Source organism: Oncorhynchus gorbuscha, linkage group LG05 (genome assembly GCF_021184085.1).
Source record: "Oncorhynchus gorbuscha isolate QuinsamMale2020 ecotype Even-year linkage group LG05, OgorEven_v1.0, whole genome shotgun sequence".
Taxonomy (NCBI): Eukaryota; Metazoa; Chordata; class Actinopteri; order Salmoniformes; family Salmonidae; genus Oncorhynchus; species Oncorhynchus gorbuscha.
This window is the reverse complement of record NC_060177.1, coordinates 9,773,117-9,795,686: the sequence shown is the minus strand read 5'-3', so window position 1 is coordinate 9,795,686 and position 22,570 is coordinate 9,773,117. Positions and strand designations below refer to the sequence as shown.

The following is a 22,570-nucleotide window of genomic DNA, read 5'->3' as shown; positions in this document are numbered from 1 at the left end:
ACACACACACACACACACACACACACACACACACACACACACACACACACACGCACAGAAACACAAAACAATTGTTTTTAGCTAGAAAGACGTCTTCGGTCATGAAAAATGACTGGAAATGCATTGGACTTACTGAAACGGGCCAAACATATTGCTCACTGTGCCATTGTTCCATTCTTGACTGCACAGTGTTAGCAGTCCTGGGATAGTATCATTTAGGAGTATGTGCTAGAGTGTTAGCAGCCCTGGGATCGTATCATTTAGGAGTATGTGATAGAGTGTTAGCAGCCCTGGGATCGTATCATTTAGGAGTATGTGATAGAGTGTTAGCAGCCCTGGGATCGTATCATTTAGGAGTATGTGCTAGAGTGTTAGCAGCCCTGGGATCGTATCATTTAGGAGTATGTGATAGAGTGTTAGCAGCCCTGGGATAGTATCATTTAGGAGTATGTGATAGAGTGTTAGCAGCCCTGGGATCGTATCATTTAGGAGTATGTGGTAGAGTGTTAGCAGCCCTGGGATAGTATCATTTAGGAGTATTTGGTAGAGTGTTAGCAGTCCTGGGATAGTATCATTTAGGAGTATGTGGTAGAGTGTTAGCAGCCCTGGGATAGTATCATTTAGGAGTATGTGATAGAGTGTTAGCAGCCCTGGGATCGTATCATTTAGGAGTATGTGGTAGAGTGTTAGCAGCCCTGGGATCGTATCATTTAGGAGTATGTGGTAGAGTGTTAGCAGCCCTGGGATCGTATCATTTAGGAGTATGTGGTAGAGTGTTAGCAGCCCTGGGATCGTATCATTTAGTGTTAGCAGCCCTGGGATCGTATCATTTAGGAGTATGTGGTAGAGTGTTAGCAGCCCTGGGATCGTATCATTTAGGAGTATGTGGTAGAGTGTTAGCAGCCCTGGGATCGTATCATTTAGGAGTATGTGGTAGAGTGTTAGCAGCCCTGGGATAGTATCATTTAGGAGTATGTGCTGGAGTGTTAGCAGGCCTGGGATAGTATCATTTAGGAGTATGTGCTGGAGTGTTAGCAGGCCTGGGATAGTATCATTTAGGAGTATGTGCTGGAGTGTTAGCAGCCCTGGGATAGTATCATTTAGGAGTATGTGCTGGAGTGTTAGCAGGCCTGGGATAGTATCATTTAGGAGTATGTGCTGGAGTGTTAGCAGCCCTGGGATAGTATCATTTAGGAGTATGTGCTGGAGTGTTAGAAGCCCTGGGATAGTATGTTCAACATAAAACCTCTTACATCAACAGTACACTTGTTATGCATACTTAAGGACCGTTATGTCATGTAATACATCTTTATGCAATAGAAATGCTTGTGCTAATTGCTTGAGGCTGGTCTAGTGGGTAACGCCGCCTGCAGCACATACAGTATATAACCACAGCATGGGTATGAATCATGTTCTAGTGGGTAACACTGCCTGCAGCACATATATAACTCCAGCATGGGTATGAATTCTGGTCTAGTGGGTAACCCCGCCTGCAGCACATATATAACTCCAGCATGGGTATGAATTCTGGTCTAGTGGGTAACACTGCCTGCAGCACATATACAACTCCAGCATGGGTATGAATCCTGGTCTAGTGGGTAACACTGCCTGCAGCACATATATAACTCCAGCATGGGTATGAATTCTGGTCTAGTGGGTAACACCACCTGCAGCACATATACAACTCCAGCATGGGTACGAATTCTGGTCCATCTCCCTCGCTCTGTTTCTCATTTCACACTATCCCTGTCTGAAAATACATCTTTCAACAAAGAAATGCTTTTGCTATAACTATTATTAAAAGTGTGGTCAACATTTCACATTTTTCCCTAAAAGAGATGCTGGCGCTCTGTACCTGTCCTCCTGACCCGGGACACTCAAGTCAACTGTACTAGCTGACAGAACAAGGCCCGATCCCAAATCGACCCCTAAAACCCCATTCACTTGTGGAGATCTGAGAGGATTTGATTAGTATAAGTAATATGTTGAAATTTCCACCTAGCCTATCAGAGGACAAGACGCAGCTACTTCTATACTGCCTACACATGTCAAATCCTCTCAGTGATCTCCAAGTGTAGGGTTTAGGGGTCAATTTGGGACTGAACCCAAGAGTCAAGCCTGCCACTCCATGACCAACAGTTGACTGCCGCTGTCATGGGGAGTGAGGTCACAGTGATGTCACAGCACGATGGATGCTAGTGTTCAAAGCTAACTAGCTCACCAAATCTGCTACACTGACACCAAAATCAGAAAGAGCAAAGGTATGCATGAATACTTCAGATCATTTCTTTCCAATGATGGACAAGAGAGTAAATGCTGGAAAAGAGAATACATTTGCTAAAACATCCAGAATAAAACTGTTTATATCATGATGTACTATATATATACAGTATTACTGAATATTGCGTGATGAAAAATGTATCCTAAATAAGCAGTGTGTTTAGACTACTCTATGTAATTTGGGCAGGTTTCCTGGACTCAGACTAAGCCTAATCCTAGATTAAAATGCACTTTGAATGGAGATTCTCCTTGGAGAATGCTTTTTAGTCTAGGATTACGCCTCATCTATATTCAAGAAACCGACTCTATATGTACTACCTAGTACTTTAAGATTATCACAAGCATTACAGTAGGAGAGTTATCAACAGAACAAAATGCATTCGCACCAATTTAGGATTGACACTATATGCCCAATCCATTTTTACATTTTTTAATGAGATATTACTGGCATGCAGAAATGTTTAAAAATCGGTTTACTCTGTCTTTATATCACAGCAACAAAGGAGTGTCAGAGCGAGTTTAAAACCCAATCAGTCATCCAGCCAGCCATACAGGATGACATCATCACTCAAGTGTGTGTTATATCTTAATGTATCTGTTTGCTCACACACACGTGCACACGCATACACACACACACCTGCTTTCTGTCTACTACTGGAGACTGTCCAGATAGCCTCATTTGAATCCAGTCACGACAACATACATTAAATCATGGACAAGAGAAAGGCTATCAAACCCAGATGGTGCTGTTCTGAAATACACACACACACACACACACACACACACACACACACACACACACACACACACACACACACACACACACACACACACACACACACACACACACACACACACACACACACACACACACACACACACACACACACACACACACACACACACACACACACACACACACACACACACACACATGCACAAAAAGCGCTCCAGACATATACGCACACATGCAAAAACTGCACACACAGAACACACACGCATACCCACACATAATATGAGCGTGCATGCACACACCTTACAGGGTGAAAATGGACCTTACAGGGTGAAAACACCAGTCTCACTGTCAACAGTGAAGAGGCGACTCTGGGATGCTGGCCTTCTAGGCAGAGTTACAAAGAAAAAGCCATATCTCAGACTGGCCAATAAAAATAAAAGATTGAGATGAGCAAAAGAACACAGACACTGAACAGAGGAACTCTGCCTAGAAGGGCAGCATCACGGAGTTGCCTCTTCACTATTGACGTTGAGACTGGACAGAGGAACTCTGCCTAGAAGGGCAGCATCCCAGAGTTGCCTCTTCACTATTGACGTTGAGACTGGACAGAGGAACTCTGCCTAGAAGGGCAGCATCACGGAGTTGCCTCTTCACTATTGACGTTGAGACTGGACAGAGGAACTCTGCCTAGAAGGGCAGCATCCCAGAGTTGCCTCTTCACTATTGACATTAAGACTGGACAGAGGAACTCTGCCTAGAAGGCCAGCGTCACGGAGTTGCCTCTTCACTATTGACGTTGAGACTGGACAGAGGAACTCTGCCTAGAAGGCCAGCGTCACGGAGTTGCCTCTTCACTGTTGACGTTGAAACTGGACAGAGGAACTCTGCCTAGAAGGGCAGCATCCCAGAGTTGCCTCTTCACTATTGACGTTGAGACTAGTGTTTTGTGGGTACTATTTAATGAAGCTGCCAGTTGAGGACTTGTGAGGCATCTGTTTCTCAAACTAGACACACCAATGTACTTTTCCTCTTGCTCAGTTGTGCACTGGGTCCTCCCACTCCTCTTTCTATTCTGGTTAGAGTCAGTTTGCACTGTTATGTGAAGGGAGTAGTACATAGCGTTGTACGAGATCTTCAGGTTCTTGGCAATGAAATAGCCTTAATTTCTCAGAACAAGAATAGACTGACAAGTTTCAGAAGAAAGTTGTTTCTGGCCATTTTGAACCTGTAATCGAACCCAAGAATGCTGATAATCCAGATACTCAACTAGTCTAAAGAAGGCCAGTTGTATTGGTTCTTTAATTAGGACAACAGTTTTCAGCTGTGCTAACATAATTGCAAAAAGGTTTTCTAATGATCAATAAGCCTTTTAAAATGATGAACTTGGATTAGCTAACACAACATGCCTTTGGAACACAGGAGTGATGGTTGCTGATAATGTGCCTCTACACCTATGTAGACATTCCATTTAAAAAATGGCTATTTCCAGCTATAATAGTCATTTACATCATTAACAATGTCTAGACTGTATTTCTGATCAATTTGATGCTATTTTAATGGACAAAAAAAGTGTTTTTCTTTAAAAAACAAGGACATTTCTAAATGACCCCAAACTTTTGAACAGTAGTGTATATGTTTTTGCTGTTTGTTCTTTGTTATAGAGCCAAAAAGATTAGAGAAGTGGTTTCCATCTCCATTTTGTGTAGATAACTCTTTGTGTTGTTGTTTGTTTAGTGTTTTCCAATTTCCCCAGAAGTGGTTAGAGTCTATGGATTCTTCAATTACATTGAGCTGATTTCTGACGTGCTGTTCCTTCTTTTTCCGTAGTGTATTTCTGTATTGTTTTAGTGATTCACCATAGTGAAGGCATAGACTCAGGTTTTCTTGGTCTCTATGTTTGTGGTTAGATAGGGTTTTGCATTCTTCATCAAACCATTTGTAATTGTTGTTCATTTTCTTAGGTTGTCTGCTTGAAATTGTGAGATTTCATTGGGAAGCTGAAAGGTCAAATATACTGTTAGGCTTTCTACTGCCAAGTTTACACCTTCACTATTACAGTGAAATGTTTTGTCCAGGAAGTTGTCTAAAAGGGATTGAATTTGTTGTTGCCTAATTGTTTTTTGGAAGGTATCCACACTACTTTCCTTCCATATATAGCATTTCTTAATGTTATTCAGTTCCTTTGGTTTTGATGCCTCATGACTAATGAGAAAGCTGAGGTGTTGACTTTGGGATCCCTTATGCACTGCACACCAACCATTACCACCAGTGGCCTACAGACCAGCTATATTGATGTATCAGAATGACTCATTCCACCGGGTTTACAGCTGTCTGACCTGATTGCCTCCTAATGAAGCATTGGCTTACTAAATATATATCCGTAGCAGTAGCCACCACTTGTGTCTTTACTGACAGACCTAAAGCCATGGTGCATGGGTAGGACCCTACGTTCTTCCTGACCTGGAGACATTCTGAGTCTAAGTTAAGTCACACAGTCAGGAAAAGATAACAGGGCTATGTGTGAGCCTCTAACGTATACTGGTTCTCCATGGCTGTGCCCAAATGACATCCTATTGCACTACATGTTACAGCATTGGACCAGTAACTGAAAGGTTGCTAGTTTGAATCCCCGAGCCGACAAGGTGAAACATCAGTTGATTCTGCCCTTCAGCAAGGCACTTAACCCTAATTGCTCCAGGGTCACTGTTGATAACGGCAGACCCTGGTCATGACCCCACTCTCCGAGGGTGTCTCATGGGGAGTTGGGATATGCAAGACTTTTACACCTGAGTATATATTTTTACTTATCCATTTTTTACTGAACACTTATTTTTTTCTTAAAATGCATTGTTGCTTAAGGGCTTGTAAGTAAGCACTTCACTGTGAGGTGTATTTGGCGCATGTGACAAATAACATTTGATTTGAAGAGCCAGAACTGGATGCCAGTGATCTGCAGTCCATCCACAAGGTGCAGTGAGATGGGGATGAGAGCAAGGACAAGAGGCTTATTTGAGAAAATAATATAATATATTATATTATCAAAGAATTGGGATATAGTTTCTTCTTGATTTGTGAGACAGTGAAAACTTTAGATTGATTTGTGAGAGAGTGAAACCTTTAGCTGACATTTCAAATGTTTTATTTCAGTTTTAAAAAGTTGCAAATGGAAATAGAATGTAAATTATTTTTCGTACTTTGGCGGTGGCTAAACCCAATTTGACATCTCTAACCTGCAAGTAATAATCTCCCTGAAGACTTCTGCCCCTGACCTTCGCTATGCCTGAGAGTCTGGACTCCACAGACATGTCTGTTTTACATTTCTCTGTTCTGTATTCTAGTTTCACGGTCTCTTTCTCGCTCTCCTTTCATTTCTTATTCCACTCGTGCCTGAGGCCCTTTAAGCAGCCTGGTGCAGACAGCCTTGATGCTAAGACACACAGCAGCCTGGTGCAGAAAGCCTTGATGCTAAGACACACAGCAGCCTGGTGCAGACAGCCTTGATGCTACGACACACAGCAGCAGCCTGGTGCAGACAGCCTTGATGCTACGACACACAGCAGCAGCCTGGTGCAGACAGCCTTGATGCTACGACACACAGCAGCCAGACAGAGGGGACTGACATATTTGCTGTGTCAATGTTTAGAGATGAGCTCTCTCACTCACGCACATGCACGCATGCATGCATGCATGCACGCCCGCACACACACACACACACACACACACACACACACACACACACACACACACACACACACACACACACACACACACACACACACACACACACACACACACACACACACACACACACACACACACACACACACACACACACACACACACACACACACACACACACACACACACACACACACACACACACACACAAACAAACACACACACACACACACACACACACACACACACACACACACACCGCTCACACACACTCACACACACACACACACACACACACACACACACACACACACACACACACACACACACACACACACACACACACACACACACACACCGCTCACACACACTCACACCACACACACACACACACACACACACACACACACACACACACACACACACACACACACACACACACACACACACACACACACACACACACACACACACACACACACACACACACACACACACAGGGTAGCTCTCTCTTAATGAAATAGCCAACTGCTATTAACACAGTCATGTAGGAATGACCACTGTCCTTGGTAGAGATTAACACAGTGATTTAGGAATGACCACTGTCCTTGGTAGAGATTAACACAGTCATGTAGGAATGACCACTGTCCTTGGTAGAGATTAACACAGTGATTTAGGAATGACCACTGTCCTTGGTAGAGATTAACACAGTCATGTAGGAATGACCACTGTCCTTGGTAGAGATTAACACAGTAATGTAGGAATGACCACTGTCCTTGGTAGAGATTAACACAGTCATGTAGGAATGACCACTGTCCTTGGTAGAGATGAACACAGTAATGTAGGAATGACCACTGTCCTTGGTAGAGATTAACACAGTCATGTAGGAATGACCACTGTCCTTGGTAGAGATTAACACAGTAATGTAGGAATGACCACTGTCCTTGGTAGAGATGAACACAGTAATGTAGGAATGACCACTGTCCTTGGTAGAGATGAACACAATAATGTAGAAATGACCACTGTCCTTGGTAGAGATGAACACAGTAATGTAGGAATGACCATACAGCCTTTGTACTGGAACGGAGATGGCACGGGTTGGTGCTGAAACTAATGACGTCATTTTCAGTTTATAACCTGTGGTAAACTGTATCGTGTTCAGTACTCTCGTGAATAAAGGCTGCTATTTGACTTTAAGACCGGGCTCTGTCGATCTCTATAAAATAAGGGTCATACAAATTCTTATGAATTGACAGAGTGTTTAATTTGAATTGGGAATTAAAAGAGAGGAATTAAATTCCTGCAACACCTCCCCAGTCATAGACTGTTCTCTCTACTACCGCATGGCAAGCAGTACTGGAGTGCCAAGTCAGGACAACAAGGCTTCTCAACAGCTTTTACCCCCAAGCTATAAGACTCCTGAACAGGTAATCAAATGGCTACCCGGACTATTTGCATTGTGTGCCTCCCCCAACCCCTCTTTTTACACTGCTGCTACTCTCTGTTTATCATATATGCATAGTCACTTTAACTATACATTCATGTACATACTACCTCAATTGGGCCGACCAACCAGTGCTCCCGCACATTGGCTAACCGGGCTATCTGCATTGTGTCCTGCCACCCACCACCCGCCAACCCTCTTTTACGCTACTGCTACTCTCTGTTCATCATATATGCATAGTCACTTCAACTATAACTACATGTACATACTACCTCAGTCAGCCTAACTAACCGGTGTCTGTATGTAACCTCGCTACTTCTATAGCCTCGCTACTGTATATAGCCTGTCTTTTTACTGTTGTTTCATTTCTTTACTTACCTATTGTTCACCTAACACCTTTTTTGCACTATTGGTTAGAGCATGAAAGTAAGCATTTATTTCACTGTAAGGTTGTAACCTGTTGTATTCGGCGCACGTGACGAATATACTTTGATTTGATTTGAAATATTATATATTTTTGGGCTTCTTGCGTTCAATTTGCAGTCTACAAATTATTAGAATGATGTTCCGGCCCACTGACCATCGCTCAAGTAGAAATCCGCCTGAATGTAGTTGATGATCACTGATATAGGACAATCTGCCTTGACCTCTCACCTACTGCATATGGGTGCATGTTGTCACTGGTTGAGATGAACACAGTGAATCTAGTTGATCATCCATGCTATAGAAAGACAATGTAAGGATAATGTTGGATCATAAACTTGGACTTAATATATCCAGGTCATATATCATAAAGAAACCGACTAATACCAGGGGATTCATTTAAATGTATAATACTTGAATCCAACTGACTATTCAACCATCTATCAAAGGTTATGCATGATGGCTGAAGAACAAAATAATAATAATGGTACTCACAATATACACTATATAGGGACACCCCTTCAAATGAGTGGATTCAGCTATTTCAGCCACACCCGTTGCTGACAGGTGTATAAAATCGAGCACACAGCCATGCAATCTCCATAGACAAACATTGCCTTTCTAAGGTCTTCGAAAGCCAAGTCAACAAACAGATTACCGACCATTTCGAATCCCACAATACCTTCTCCGCCAAGCAGTCTGGTTTCAGAGCTGGTCATGGGTGCACCTCAGCCACGCTCAAGGTCCTAAACGATATCTTTACCGCCATCGATAAGAAACAATACTGTGCAGCCGTATTCATTGACCAAATGATTGCCTCACCTGGTTCACCAACTACTTATCTGATAGAGTTCAGTGTGTCAAATCGGAGGGTCTGTTGTCCGGGCCTCTGGCAGTCTCTATGGGGGTGCCACAGGGTTCAATTCTTAGAGCAACTCTCTTCTTTGTATACATCAATGATGTCGCTCTTGCTGCTGGTGAGTCTCTGATCTATCTCTATGCAGATGACACTATTCTGTATACTTTTGGCCCTTGGACACTGTGTTAACAACCCTCCAGACGAGCTTCAATGCCATACAACTCTCCTTCTGTGACCTCCAATTGCTCTTAAAGAAGACAAACTATTTTACGCACTTCAGCACTTGGCGGTTTTGTTCTGTGAGTTTGTATGGCCTACCACTTCGCGGCTGAGCCGCTGTTGCTCCTAGATGTTTCCACTTCACAATACCAGAATTTTTACAAACTGACTTGTTGGACAGGTGGCATTCTATGATGGTGTCACGTTCAAAGTCACTGAGCTCTTTAGTGAGCCCATTTATATGCCATTTGAGTTTGTGTTGCAGGAAGCAAATTTCTGCTTTGGCTTTTTCTAACTGCCTGTGTACATTGCCTTGCGAAATATTCGGCCCCCTTGAACTTTGCGAACTTTTGCCACATTTCAGGCTTCAAACATAAAGATATAAAACTGTATTTTTTGTGAAGAATCAACAACAAGTGGGACACAATCATGAAGTGGACCGACATTTATGGGATATTTCAAACTTTTTTAACAAATCAAAAACTGAAAAATTGTGCGTGCAAAATTATTCAGCCCCCTTAAGTTAATACTTTGTAGCGCCACCTTTTGCTGCGATTACAGCTGTAAGTCGCTTGGGATATGTCTCTATCAGTTTTGCACATCGAGAGACTGAATTTTTTTTCCATTCCTCCTTGCAAAACAGCTCGAGCTCAGTGAGGTTGGATGGAGAGCATTTGTGAACAGCAGTTTTCAGTTCTTTCCACAGATTCTCGATTGGATTCAGGTCTGGACTTTGACTTGGCCATTCTAACACCTGGATATGTTTATTTTTTAACCATTCCATTGTAGATTTTGCTTTATGTTTTGGATCATTGTCTTGTTGGAAGACAAATCTCCGTCCCAGTCTCAGGTCTTTTGCAGACTCCATCAGGTTTTCTTCCAGAATGGTCCTGTATTTGGCTCCATCCATCTTCCCATCTATTTTAACCATCTTCCCTGTCCCTGCAGAAGAAAAGCAGGCCCAAACCATGATGCCGCCACCACCATGTTTGACAGTGGGGATGGTGTGTTCAGGGTGATGGGCTGTGTTGCTTTTACGCCAAACATAACGTTTTGCATTGTTGCCAAAAAGTTCCATTTTGGTTTCATCTGACCAGAGCACCTTCTTCCACATGTTTGGTGTGTCTCCCAGGTGGCTTGTGGCAAACTTTAAACAACAAAAAAAGTTGCATATCACGGGGGCTGTTCGATGCTAAGGCAGAACGCCATAGGATGTTTTTGTGTTGGTTAAGGTCTGGAGAGAACCAATGGCTATATCTGTTCCTGGTTCTAAATGTCTTGAATGGGGCGTGCTTATTTAAGATGGTGAGGAAGGCATTTAAAAAACAAATGAACAGGCATCCTCTACTGACGGGATGAGATCAATATCCTTCCAGGATACCCCGGCCAGGTCGATTAGAAAGGCCTGCTCGCTGAAGTGTTTCAGGGAGCATTTGACAGTAAAACGATTTAACAATACGCTAAAGTCCTTCCACAGTGGCCGAATTGTCAGTCTGGATGAACACAGATGCTGCCTTGAATTCTTATATGTTTTCCCCACTGCATTTCAGTTGTACAACCATGCATGCTTACGCGAAGGCTGCAATTATGTGCCTATAATGTCTGTCATCTGCCCCAATTATAGGAAGGAATCTCGGATGGATTTATGCAAATCAAATTTTATTTTGGGGTTTTAATACCCCGAGGCCATGCTTTAAATGGTTGTTTACATGGCGACTTATACATTTAGGAGGGTCAAATCAACTGTAAAGAAATTAATGTACAGAGGAGGAATGTTGTAATGGGCTGACATAATGGCTGCTTAACTATACTAGCTAGAGTAAGTGGCTTGCTAGCTTAGCGTCCAACACATTAGCTAGCATATTCTTGTCAATGTCTAACACTCTTACTTAACACTTATACAGGTCAATTGAACATTTTGAGGCAATCATTGCTGGCAATATCCCCTCAAAACATTGTATGTGTATGGCTTTTGTCTTCAGGAACCTCAGGAGGTTGAAGAAATTTGGCATGGCACCTAAAACCCTCACAAACTTTTACAGATACACAATTGAGAGCTTCCTGTCAGGCTGTATCACCACCTGGTACAGCAACTGCACCGCCCATAACTGCAGGGCTCTCCCTCCAGGACACCTACAGCACCCGATGTCACAGGAAGGCCAAAAAGATCATCAAGGACAACAACCACCCGAGCCAACGATGAACAACAACGACTGGCTAGCTGGTTGACCTACAAACCAGCTAAAAGCTTTGCTGATAGTGACACTGTATGTGTGTGTGTGTGTGTGTGTGTGTGTGTGTGTGTGTGTGTGTGTGTGTGTGTGTGTGTGTGTGTGTGTGTGTGTGTGTGTGTGTGTGTGTGTGTGTGTGTGTGTGTGTGTGTGTGTGTGTGTGTGTGTGTGTGTGTGTGTGTGTGTATCACACTGTGAGGTAATGCATGGCTGAGTTTTTTGAGGCTTCAAAGATTCGTCCAAGCCAGCACTTCTGAGGCTAAAGCCCCAGAACAAAGGACATAGATCTGCAGTGTTGTGTTTCTCACTGCACTGGTCACATTAGACTCAGCGGTAACTGTGGAGAGCTGGCTGATCAAATGCTCGGTGTGTGTGTGTGTGTGTGTGTGTGTGTGTGTGTGTGTGTGTGTGTGTGTGTGTGTGTGTGTGTGTGTGTGTGTGTGTGTGTGTGTGTGTGTGTGTGTGTGTGTGTGTGTGTGTGTGTGTGTGTGTGTGTGTGTGTGTGTGTGCGTGTGTGTGTGTGTGCGTACGTGTGCATGCATGTGTGTGTCTGGCCTCACAACGATGGCTGCCCATCCATCCAGACAGCCTCTAGAGAGGAGCAAAGCCTTATCAGGGATCTAAACACACAAGCACTCCGTTGCACACAGGCAAGTTTATTCTAATGATTTCCACTGAGCTAATTAGTCGTTAGAACATGAAGGGCTTTCCATTGACATGCTGAATCCACTAGTGGGGAGTGGACAAGCACTGTCAGCTCAACACAACCCAACACTATAGCACGTCAATGGAAACACTAGCTAGTGTCTGGGCTGGCTCTGCAGAACTGGGACAGACGGCTTTGTGAGGACTCACTACTGCCTGACCCTACTGCCTTCTCTGCAACCCACACACACACACACACACACACACACACACACACACACACACACACACACACACACACACACACACACACACACACACACACACACACACACACACACACACACACACACACACACACACACACGCGCACACACACACACAGACACACACACACAATCACCCTGGATTGACCCTGCTGGACTCCATGTAACACACACCAACCAGTTATTGAATGCAACAGGGAATCACTTTTTACACAGGGGCATTGGGTGTTGCATAACTTTTTCACGGCAATGTATACAGTAGTGGTGTTGGTCCTACCTCCCTTACTTTTCTGCTAAACACGCAGGCACACACACTAGTAAACAGAACACAGGAAATAGGATGTTGTCACTACCAAGATATTGCTTCAACTACTCTCTCTCGCTCACTCTTGCGCTCTCTCTCTCTCTCTCTCTTCCTTCCCTTCCATCTCTCCCTCACAGAGAGCAGGGGGCCCAGCTGTTTTGATAAGCACCAATAAGACAATAAACACAGGAATCAACCAAACCCAACCCCATTCATCTCTCTCTCTCTCTCTCTCTCTCCTCTCTCTCTCTCTCTCTCTCTCTCTCTCTCTCTCTCTCTCTCTCTCTCTCGCTATTGCACACACAGACGACAAAGCTGAGAGGGATAGAGGTGGAGAGAGGGAAAGAGGCATTGGAGCCTGTGATTATAGTATGGTTCAAAGTGGCACACACACATTCACACATCCATCCACACACACACATTCACACATCCATCCACACACACACATGCTCTTAGAGGAGCACAAAGAGCAGGAGTGTTCTCGTTCAAGTTCCACTAGAGGAAGATTACCTTATGTAGCTAGTAGATTATGGTACAGCATTGTACCTAGCATGAGGTTAGCATAAGGTTTAACCCTTACAGTTATGGTACAGGTTAGGACCAGGCATACCTTACACACACAAGCTTCCTCACACACACACACACACACACACACACACACACACACACACACACACACACACACACACACACACACACACACACACACACACACACACACACACACACACACACACACACACACACACACACACACACACACACACACACACACACACACACACACACACCTGTAAGGGTTAAACCTTCAATGCCTGGTCCTAACCTGTACCATAACTGTAAGGGTTAAACCTTATGCTAACCTCATGCTAGGTACAATGTTGTACCATAAATCTACTATCTACATTAGGTAATCTTCCTGTAGGGAATTTGAACGAGAACACTCCTGCTCTTTGTGCTACTATGCCATACTATAATCACAGGCTCATAAAAAGCTCTGTTCCGTCTCTCTCCCTCTCCTTCTGCTTCTCTCCACCTCTCTCCCTCTCCTTCTGCTTCTCTCCACCTCCCCCCTCTCCTCCTGCTTCTCTCCACCTCTCCCCTCTCATTCTGCTTCTCTCCACCTCTCCCCTCTCATTCTCCTTCTCTCCACCTCCCCCCTCTCCTCCTGCTTCTCTCTACCTCCCCCCTCTCATTCTGCTTCTCTCCACCTCTCTCCCTCTCCTTCTGCTTCTCTCCACCTCTCCCCTCTCCTTCTGCTTCTCTCCACCTCTCCCCTCTCATTCTGCTTCTCTCCACCTCTCCCCTCTCATTCTGCTTCTCTCCACCTCCCCCCTCTCCTTCTGCTTCTCTCTACCTCTCCCCTCTCCTCCTGATTCTCTCCCCCTCTCCTCCTGCTTTTCTCCAGGGAGGGGGAGGGAGGGAGGGAGTTAGTGGAAAGTGAGGGAGGGTAGAATGGGGGTGGATAGAGAACTACTCAGTGTGAACAAACAGACCACATCCATGTCAGAACATGTTGTTGAAAGGAAGAGAGAACCAGCTGAATGAGAAGAGAGGATAACAGATAGAAGAATAGAAGAGAAGAAAGGAGGGATGGAAACAGGTATTTCACTCAGCTAGGGTCGAGAGAGTCAGAGATTAACAGACTAGGGTCACTGACCAGTGTATGTGTAAGTATGTATACAATACAACCGGGGGTGTTGGATGATGTGAGAAGACACACACACACAGTACACACAGTACACACACAGCACACACATTACACACACAGTACACACACACATTACACACACAGTACACACACAGCACAGCACACACACACAGTACACACACAGTACACACACACATTACACACACAGTACACACACAGCACAGCACACACACACAGTACACACACAGCACACACATTACACACACAGTACACACACACATTACACACACAGTACACACACAGCACAGCGCACACACACAGTACACACACAGTACACGAACAGTACACACACACACACACACACAGTACACACACAAAGTACACACAGTACACACACAATACACACACAGTACAGTTATTGTTAGATCTTGATCTCAGGAGCTCAAACCATGGCTGCAGGCGAGGAACACACAACAGCAGAAAGTATGAGTGAGCTTCAAAGCAGAGGAAGTCAAAGTTCCTCACACTCACACACCTGCCAGGTGGGGTTATCACTGCACACCACCGAAGGCTTTCAGGGAGATCCTGATCATTAATTACATGAAAAGTTGATACTGGATTTTCCAGGTGAACAAAAAGAGGGCCTACTCTAATTTCATGTATGTGGTAGTAGTGGTAGTAGTGGTAGTGAGTAGATGTGGTAGTAGTGGTAGTAGTGGTAGTGAGTAGATGTGGTAGTAGTGGTAGTAGTGGCAGGGGGTTGTAGTGGTAGGGGGTTGTAGTGGTAGTAATGGTAGTGAGTAGTAGTGGTAGTAGTGGTAGTAGTGGTAGGGGGTTGTATTGGTAGTAATGGTACTAGGGGGTAGTAGTGGTAGGGGGTAGTAGTGGTAGGGGGTAGTAGTGGTAGGGGGTAGTAGTGGTAGGGGGTAGTAGTGGTAGGGGGTAGAGGTGGTAGGGGGTAGAGGTGGTAGGGGGTAGTAGTGGTAGGGGGTTGTATTGGTAGTAATGGTACTAGTGGGTAGTAGTGGTAGGGGTAGAGGTGGTAGGGGTAGAGGTGGTAGGGGGTAGTAGTGGTAAGGGTTAGAGGTGGTAGGGGGTAGTAGTGGTAGGGGGTAGTAGTGGTAGGGGTTGTATTGGTAGTAATGGTACTAGTGGGTAGTAGTGGTAGGGGTAGAGGTGGTAGGGGGTAGAGGTGGTAGGGGGTAGTAGTGGTAAGGGTTAGAGGTGGTAGGGGGTAGTAGTGGTAGGGGGTAGTAGTGGTAGGGGTTGTATTGGTAGTAATGGTACTAGTGGGTAGTAGTGGTAGGTGGTAGAGGTGGTAGGGGGTAGTAGTGGTAGGTGGTAGAGGTGGTAGGGGTAGTAGTGGTGGGTGGTAGAGGTGGTAGGGGTAGTAGTGGTAGGTGGTAGAGGTGGTAGGGGTAGTAGTGGTAGGTGGTAGAGGTGGTAGGGGGTAGTAGTGGTAGGTGGTAGAGGTGGTAGGGGGTAGTAGTGGTAGGTGGTAGAGGTGGTAGGGGGTAGTAGTGGTAGGTGGTAGAGGTGGTAGGGGTAGAGGTGGTAGGGGTAGTAGTGGTAGGGGTTGTATTGGTAGTAATGGTACTAGTGGGTAGTAGTGGTAGGTGGTAGAGGTGGTAGGGGGTAGTAGTGGTAGGTGGTAGAGGTGGTAGGGGGTAGAGGTGGTAGGGGGTAGTAGTGGTAGGGGTTGTATTGGTAGTAATGGTACTAGTGGGTAGTAGTGGTAGGGGGTAGAGGTGGTAGGGGGTAGTAGTGGTAGGGGTAGTAGTGGTAGGTGGTAGAGGTGGTAGGGGGTAGAGGTGGTAGGGGGTAGTAGTGGTAGGGGGTAGTAGTGGTAGGGGTAGAGGTGGTAGAGGGTAGTAGTGGTAGGGGGTTGTATTGGTAGTAATGGTACTAGTGGGTAGTAGTGGTAGGTGGTAGAGGTGGTAGGGGTAGTAGTGGTAGGTGGTAGAGGTGGTAGGGGTAGTAGTGGTAGGGGGTAGTAGTGGTAGGGGTTGTATTGGTAGTAATGGTACTAGTGGGTAGTAGTGGTAGGGGGTAGAGGTGGTAGGGGGTAGTAGTGGTAGGGGTAGTAGTGGTAGGTGGTAGAGGTGGTAGGGGGTAGAGGTGGTAGGGGGTAGTAGTGGTAGGGGGTTGTATTGGTAGTAATGGTACTAGTGGGTAGTAGTGGTAGGTGGTAGAGGTGGTAGGGGGTAGTAGTGGTAGGTGGTAGAGGTGGTAGGGGGTAGTAGTGGTGGGTGGTAGAGGTGGTAGGGGGTAGTAGTGGTAGGTGGTAGAGGTGGTAGGGGGTAGTAGTGGTAGGTGGTAGAGGTGGTAGGGGTAGTAGTGGTAGGTGGTAGAGGTGGTAGGGGGTAGTAGTGGTAGGTGGTAGAGGTGGTAGGGGGTAGTAGTGGTAGGTGGTAGAGGTGGTAGGGGGTAGAGGTGGTAGGGGTAGTAGTGGTAGGGGTTGTATTGGTAGTAATGGTACTAGTGGGTAGTAGTGGTAGGTGGTAGAGGTGGTAGGGGGTAGTAGTGGTAGGTGGTAGAGGTGGTAGGGGTAGAGGTGGTAGGGGTAGTAGTGGTAGGGGTTGTATTGGTAGTAATGGTACTAGTGGGTAGTAGTGGTAGGGGTAGAGGTGGTAGGGGGTAGTAGTGGTAGGGGGTAGTAGTGGTAGGTGGTAGAGGTGGTAGGGGTAGAGGTGGTAGGGGTAGTAGTGGTAGGGGGTAGTAGTGGTAGGGGTAGAGGTGGTAGAGGGTAGTAGTGGTAGGGGGTAGCAGTGGTAGGGGGTAGTAGTGGTAGGGGGTAGTAGTGGTAGGGGTAGAGGTGGTAGGGGTAGTAGTGGTAAGGGTTAGAGGTGGTAGGGGTAATAGTGGTAGGGGGTAGTAGTGGTAGTAGTGGTAGGGGGTAGTAGTGGTAGGGGGTAGGGGTAGTAGTGGGAGTAGTGGTAATGAGTAGTAGTGGTAGTAGTGGTAGTAGTGGCAGGGGTTGTAGTGGTAGGGGTTGTAGTGGTAGTAATGGTAGTGAGTAGTAGTGGTAGTAGTGGTAGGGGGTTGTAGTGGTAGTAATGGTACTAGTGGTAGGGGGTAGTAGTGGTAGTGGGTAGTAGTGGTAGGTGGTAGAGGTGGTAGGGGGTAGTAGTGGTAGGGGGTAGTAGTGGTAGGGGGTAGTAGTGGCAGGGGGTAGAGGTGGTAAGGGTTAGAGGTGGTAGGGGGTAGTAGTGGTAGGGGGTAGTAGTGGTAGTAGTGGTAGGGGGTAGTAGTGGTAGGGCGTAGTAGTGGAGGTAGTGGTAGTAGTGGTAGGGGGTAGTAGTGGTAGTAGTGGTAGTGGTAGTAGTGGTAGTGGGTAGTAGTGGTAGGGCGTAGTAGTGGAGGTAGTGGTAGTAGTAGTAGTGGTAGTAGTGGTAGTGGTAGTAGTGGTAGTGGTAGTAGTGGTAGGGGGTAGTAGTGGTAGGGCGTAGTAGTGGAGGTAGTGGTAGTAGTGGAGGTAGTGGTAGTAGTGGTAGTAGTGGTAGTGGTAGTAGTGGTAGGGGGTAGTAATGGTAGGGGGTAGTAGTGGAGGTAGTGGTAGTAGTGATAGTAGTGGTAGGGGGTAGAGGTGGTAGGGGGTAGTAGTGGAGGTAGTGGTAGTAGTCATAGTAGTGGTAGGGGGTAGAGGTGGTAGGGGTAGTAGTGGAGGTAGTGGTAGTAGTGATAGTAGTGGTAGGGGTAGAGGTGGTAGGGGGTAGTAGTGGTAGGGGATAGTAGTGGTAGTAGTGGTAGTAGTGGTAGGGGATGGTAGTGGTAGGGGGTAGTAGTGGTAGTGGTGGTAAGGGATAGTAGTGGTAGTAGTGGTAGGGGATAGTAGTGGTAGTGCTGGTAGTAGTGGTAGGGGGAGTAGTGGTAGTGCTGGTAGTAGTGGTAGGTGGTAGAGGTGGTAGGGGATAGTAGTGGTAGGGGTAGTAGTGGTAGTGCTGGTAGTAGTGGTAGGTGGTAGAGGTGGTAGGGGTAGTAGTGGTAGGGGGTAGAGGTGGTAGGGGTAGTAGTGGTAGTACTGGTAGGGGGTAGTAGTGGTAGTAGTGGTAGGGGTAGTAGTGGTAGGGGGTAGTAGTGGTAGGGGTAGAGGTGGTAGGGGGTAGTAGTGGTAGAGGGTAGAGGTGGTAGGGGTAGTAGTGGTAGTAGTGGTAGGTGGTAGAGGTGGTAGGGGTAGTAGTGGTAGAGGGTAGAGGTGGTAGGGGGTAGTAGTGGTAGTACTGGTAGGGGGTAGTAGTGGTAGTACTGGTAGGGGGTAGTAGTGGTAGGGGTAGTAGTGGTAGTGCTGGTAGTAGTGGTAGTGCTGGTAGTAGTGGTAGGTGGTAGAGGTGGTAGGGGTAGTAGTGGTAGGGGTAGAGGTGGTAGGGGGTAGTAGTGGTAGTAGTGGGGGAGAGACAGGCAGATTACAGTTATAGTGGGGTGGAGAGACAGACAGATTACAGTTATAGTGGGGTGGAGAGACAGACAGATTACAGTTATAGTGGGGCGGAGAGACAGACAGATTACAGTTAGAGTGGGGCGGAGAGACAGGCAGATTACAGTTAGAGTGGGGTGGAGAGACAGACAGATTACAGTTATAGTGGGGTGGAGAGACAGACAGATTACAGTTATAGTGGGGTGGAGAGACAGACAGATTACAGTTATAGTGGGGTGGAGAGACAGACAGATTACAGTTATAGTGGGGTGGAGAGACAGACAGATTACAGTTACAGTGGGGTGAAGAGACAGACAGATTACAGTTATAGTGGGGTGGAGAGACAGACAGATTACAGTTATAGTGGGGTGGAGAGACGGGCAGATTACAGCAGGGTCTCATCTGCAGTACCTGTGTGGTCTTATCTCCAAAGTGTGTGCGTGTGTCAGAGAGTGTAAGTGTGTGTGTGTGTGTCCGCATGCATGTGCATGTGTGTGTGTGTGTGTGTGTGTGTGTGTGTGTGTGTGTGTGTGTGTGTGTGTGTGTGTGTGTGTGTGTGTGTGTGTGTGTGTGTGTGTGTGTGTGTGTGTGTGTGTGTGTGTGTGTGTGTGTGTGTGTGCTTGAGAGGTTTTTACAGACCAGGCGGGTTGAAATGTCACCTGCTTCTCCTTTTCAGGGGGACAGCGATGTCAGAGGTCAACAAGGGCCACCGACAGACTATTTCAATACACACACACACACACACACACACACACACACACACACACACACACACACACACACACACACACACACACACACACACACACACACACACACACACACACACACACACACACACACACACACACGATTGTGATTCCTCACCCACTGTGTCACAGGGCTGGTCTTTGTGCACGCAGAAGTCAGTCCTGCAACGAGAAGAACAATATTAGTTCAGTCCACCTGACCTCATCCTGCAATGCTACTGTGTTGATAAGGGTGTAGGGTGAAGTGTCCAATGCTACTGTGTTGATAAGGGTGTAGGGTGAAGTTTCCAATGCTACTGTGTTGATAAGGGTGTAGGGTGAAGTGTCCAATGCTACTGTGTTGATAAGGGTGTAGAGTGAAGTGTCCAATGCTACTGTGTTGATAAGGGTGTAGAGTGAAGTGTCCAATGCTACTGTGTTGATAAGGGTGTAGGTTTCCAATGCTACTGTGTGATAGTTTCCAATGCTACTGTGTTGATAAGGGTGTAGGGTGAAGTTTCCAATGCTACTGTGTTGATAAGGGTGTAGGGTGAAGTTTCCAATGCTACTGTGTTGATAAGGGTGTAGGGTGAAGTTTCCAATGCTACTGTGTTGATAAGGGTGTAGGGTGAAGTTTCCAATGCTACTGTGTTGATAAGGGTGTAGGGTGAAGTTTCCAATGCTACTGTGTTGATAAGGGTGTAGGGTGAAGTTTCCAATGCTACTGTGTTGATAAGGGTGTAGGGTGAAGTTTCCAATGCTACTGTGTTGATAAGGGTGTAGGGTGAAGTGTCCAATGCTACTGTGTTGATAAGGGTGTAGGGTGAAGTTTCCAATGCTACTGTGTTGATAAGGGTGTAGGGTGAAGTTTCCAATGCTACTGTGTTGATAAGGGTGTAGGGTGAAGTTTCCAATGCTACTGTGTTGATAAGGGTGATAGGGTGAGGTGAAGTTTCCAGGGTGAAGTGTCCAATGCTACTGTGTTGATAAGGGTGCATGGTGAAGTTTCCAATGCTACTGTGTTGATAAGGGTGTAGGGTGAAGTTTCCAATGCTACTGTGTTGATAAGGGTGTAGGGTGAAGTTTCCAATTCTCCTGTGTTGATAAGGGTGTAGGGTAAAGTTTCCAATGCTACTGTGTTGATAAGGGTGCATGGTGAAGTTTCCAATGCTACTGTGTTGATAAGGGTGTAGGGTGAAGTTTCCAATGCTACTGTGTTGATAAGGGTGTAGGGTGAAGTTAATGCTACTGTGTTGATAAGAAGTGTCCAATGCTACTGTGTTGATAAGGGTGCATGGTGAAGTTTCCAATGCTACTGTGTTGATAAGGGTGTAGGGTGAAGTGTCCAATGCTACTGTGTTGATAAGGGTGCATGGTGAAGTTTCCAATGCTACTGTGTTGATAAGGGTGTAGGGTGAAGTGTCCAATGCTACTGTGTTGATAAGGGTGTAGGGTGAAGTGTCCAATGCTACTGTGTTGATAAGGGTGTAGGGTGAAGTTTCCAATGCTACTGTGTTGATAAGGGTGTAGGGTGAAGTTTCCAATGCTACTGTGTTGATAAAGGTGTAGAGTGAAGTGTCCAATGCTACTGTGTTGATAAGGGTGTAGGGTGAAGTTTCCAATGCTACTGTGTTGATAAGGGTGTAGGGTGAAGTTTCCAATGCTACTGTGTTGATAAGGGTGTAGGGTGAGGTTTCCAATGCTACTGTGTTGATAAGGGTGTAGGGTGAAGTTTCCAATGCTACTGTGTTGATAAGGGTGTAGGGTGAAGTTTCCAATGCTACTGTGTTGATAAGGGTGTAGGGTGAAGTTTCCCATGGATGCTGATCTGGGTCAATTGAACATTTTCCACACGTATGTTAAAGCATGTACAATACAATGTCATTTATTTAGATTTCTTCAAACATATTTTGTGTTTGTGTTTCTCTTATCAACACTAAGATTCCCTTAGGGATAGATCTAGGATCAGCTTCCCCTCCCCAATCCGAACCTTAAACATTTTAATTGGGCCTATTAGTTCAATCCACCAGTTGAATCTTCACTTCCACTTCCATTGCATCTTCACTTAATCTCCCACTGACATCAATTCATGACCAAGTGAAAAAAATGACTTAAGTGTAAATGTTAACTGCCATTTGCTGTCAACGTTACACCAGAATAGTGCTACATAGAGGGGTTAATGTACAATGCACCCTGAATGTGTTCTCTCTAATCTATGTACTGTAGTTCATGCTGGACAAACAGCTAGCAGCCCTCAACTCAAACATTCCACGTCTCCTTCGCTGTGGCATAGTCACTCACACACGCACACACGCACGCACGCACGCACAAACAAACACACAGTTTATGTTGGTTACCATGGGGACCGGCCGACCCGTGTAAGGCCCGTTCCAGTACATGCAGGGACTCTCATTCCCACCACTGAGAACCCAAGACCCTCTTTGTCCCCACTGTTAAGCAGTGATTTGACATGGTTTACATACCAAATGTCACCCTATGCCCTACATAGTGTAGTACTTTAAACAGAGCCCTATTGGAATAGGGTGCCATTTGGAATGCAGCCATGCTGTAGAACCCCTGAGTGGAGAGTGACTTTGTAAATAGTAGGCAAGACAGGACACAGAGAGAGAGAGACATAGTGAGGGAGAGAGAGAGACATAGTGAGGGAGAGAGAGAGACATAGTGAGGGAGA

General features: G+C 45.8%; 1 protein-coding gene across 1 annotated transcript in view; it reads right to left on the bottom strand.

Annotated features, from left to right (window-relative positions):
* The window catches only part of LOC124034997 (A disintegrin and metalloproteinase with thrombospondin motifs 17-like), a 99,133-nt gene that overhangs the window by 9,065 nt on the left and 67,498 nt on the right, over positions 1-22,570 (bottom strand). Inside the window, exon 7 of the mRNA XM_046348381.1 lies at positions 20,018-20,061. The gene's annotated coding sequence lies outside the window, so the exon portion shown is untranslated. The remainder of the gene's footprint in view (positions 1-20,017; positions 20,062-22,570) is intronic.